Below are 3,432 nucleotides of genomic sequence, written 5' to 3'. Positions count from 1 at the left end.
ACCCTAAGTTATTCCACTTCACATGAAGCACCAATATCCAAGGAGGGCCCAGCAACTGAACCAAACAAACCACTTCTGACCAGACATCTCCATTGGAAATTAGATGAACATAATGGAAATGACACAGTGATATGATAGCAATCTCACCATATTACCAATGTAACTATAATGATTTGAGGTACATCTAACTTCAATGTAACAGAATAACATATAAAATATAGTAAAAGAATCTAGATAAAATATCCATGATTATACACAGCCAATCAAAATCAAATGAGAGTACAACATTAACATGAAATGTGTGCAAGTATAAAACAAAATTGAAAACTATACCAAAAAATTTCCAACTTTTTTACAATAAACAGGAAAACACAGAATTAATTCACCCAGAAGTGTATACCCCTTTACAAGCACTTTTTTTTACAAAATGTATTGATTCTATAGCACAACACATGATAGCTACGCATTGGAAAACGTACAAGGTCTGGATATCCTAAGTCTACACAATTTATCATCACACAAAAGCTCTCAAAATCTGCTTCAGTCCTGGTTCTTTATCTAAACCTATGGCACCACTACAGGCATTGGCTATAAGCCCAATATACATATGAGTCTCCAACCATTTGTAAAACAGCTCTTGGTATATTAGGTGAGTAAATAATGCTACTTCTATTATATTTGTCAGATAGTGGGTACATGAAGAATTTGGAAAAAAAGATAGCGAGCTATGGGAAACTTACTAGATAAGACTTTTGAACATAACAACACAAGAATTGTTATCTTCAAATAAAGGCCTCCTCCTCCCCTTCAGCCTTTCCTCTCCATCTCCAAAATTGGTGTCTTTACCAATTCTTTGCGTTACTTATTATAAAAATCAGTAGACAGTAAAGTTCCCATAGCCTAAGACCTCATCATCCAGGAAACCAGTCAGTCCAGAATTCTTAAAAAAATAGTTTCAAATCCCTGCCTATGAGATATCACATACTACTCTGGGACAAATAAGTAGAGACTGGTGGCAAATATAATCAAAAAACAAGTCCCTATGGAGTCACTGGCTTCAAAGACTAAAATAACATAATGAACACAATCATGTAAAATAAACTCATATGACTTCCTAACAAGCAAATGGTGCCATACCACGACACCTACATGGAATTTTGAAAAAAAAAAATATGTCTCTATTCCCAATACCTTCCTATGGGAAACTTACTAGATGAGACTTTTGAACATAACAACACAAGAATTGTTATCTTCAAATAAAGGCCTCCTCCTCCCCTTCAGCCTTGCCTCTCCATCTCCAAAATTGGTGTCTTTACCAATCTTATGTGTCACTTATTGTAAATAGCAGCAAATACTAAAGTTCCTATAGCCTAGGACCTCATAATCCGGAAATCCAGTCAGTATAGAATTCTTAAAAAAATAGTTTCAAACCCCTGGCTATCAGATATCACATACTACTCTGGTACACAGAAGTAGAGACTGGTGACAAATTTACCAAAACCAAGTCCCTGTGGAGTCACTGGTTTCAAAGACTAAAAAAACACAGTGAACAACATCACTAAAATCAAATCAGGTGACTTCCTAACCAGCAAATGGCGCCATACTATGACACCTACACAGAATTTTGAAAAAAGCAGACCTCTTTATTCCCAATACCTTTCAAGGTTATTGGTCTGTGGTATTTCTCCAAAACAAACCTGATACCATCTCAGACCACACAATTTTACCTTGAGAGAGAGGAGCAATAACATAAGCATTACATCTCTCTTTATTGCCCTGACCAAATCCAGCTAAAGGGACCTACCCTAAGTTATTCCACTTCACATGAAGCACCAATATCCAAGGAAGGCCCAGCAACTGAACCAAACAAACCACTTCTGACCAGACATCTCCATTGGAAATTAGATGAACATAATGGAAATGACACAGTGATATGATAGCAATCTCACCATATTACCAATGTAACTATAATGATTTGAGGTACATCTAACTTCAATGTAACAGAATAACATATAAAATATAGTAAAAGAATCTAGATAAAATCTCCATGATTATACACAGCCAATCAAAATCAAATAAGAGTACAACATTAACATGAAATGTGTGCAAGTATAAAACAAAATTGAAAACTATACCAAAAAATTTCCAACTTTTTTACAATAAACAGGAAAACACAGAATTAATTCACCCAGAAGTGTATACCCCTTTACAAGCACTTTTTTTTACAAAATGTATTGATTCTATAGTACAACACATGATAGCTACGCATTGGAAAACGTACAAGGTCTGGATATCCTAAGTCTACACAATTTATCATCACACAAAAGCTCTCAAAATCTGCTTCAGTCCTGGTTCTTTATCTAAACCTATGGCACCACTACAGGCATTGGCTTTAAGCCCAATATACATATGAGTCTCAAACCATTTGTAAAACAGCTCTTGGTATATTAGGTGAGTAAATAATGCTACTTCAATTATATTTGTCGGATAGTGGGTACATGAAGAATTTGGAAAAAAAGATAGCGAGCTATGGGAAACTTACTAGATAAGACTTTTGAACATAACAACACAAGAATTGTTATCTTCAAATAAAGGCCTCCTCCTCCCCTTCAGCCTTTCCTCTCCATCTCCAAAATTGGTGTCTTTACCAATTCTTTGCGTTACTTATTATAAAAATCAGCAGACAGTAAAGTTCCCATAGCCTAAGACCTCATCATCCAGGAAACCAGTCAGTCCAGAATTCTTAAAAAAATAGTTTCAAATCCCTGCCTATGAGATATCACATACTACTCTGGGACAAATAAGTAGAGACTGGTGGCAAATTTAATCAAAACACAAGTCCCTATGGAGTCACTGGCTTCAAAGACTAAAATAACATAATGAACACCATCATGTAAAATAAACTCATATGACTTCCTAACAAGCAAATGGTGCCATACCACGACACCTACATGGAATTTTGAAAAAAAAAATATGTTTCTATTCCCAATACCTTCCTATGGGAAACTTACTACATAAGACTTTTGAACATAACAACACAAGAATTGTTATCTTCAAATAAAGGCCTCCTCCTCCCCTTCAGCCTTGCCTCTCCATCTCCAAAATTGGTGTCTTTACCAATCTTATGTGTCACTTATTGTAAATAGCAGCAAATACTAAAGTTCCTATAGCCTAGGACCTCATAATCCGGAAATCCAGTCAGTACAGAATTCTTAAAAAAATAGTTTCAAACCCATGGCTATCAGATATCACATACTACTCTGGTACACAGAAGTAGAGACTGGTGACAAATTTACCAAAACCAAGTCCCTGTGGAGTCACTGGTTTCAAAGACTAAAAAAAAACAGTGAACACCATAACTAAAATCAAATCAGATGACTTCCTAACCAGCAAATGGCGCCATACTATGACACCTACACAGAATTTTGAAAA

Source organism: Rhinoderma darwinii (assembly GCF_050947455.1).
Source record: "Rhinoderma darwinii isolate aRhiDar2 chromosome 2 unlocalized genomic scaffold, aRhiDar2.hap1 SUPER_2_unloc_24, whole genome shotgun sequence".
In the NCBI taxonomy this organism is placed as follows: domain Eukaryota; kingdom Metazoa; phylum Chordata; class Amphibia; order Anura; family Rhinodermatidae; genus Rhinoderma; species Rhinoderma darwinii.
Note: the sequence above shows the minus strand (reverse complement) of the source record.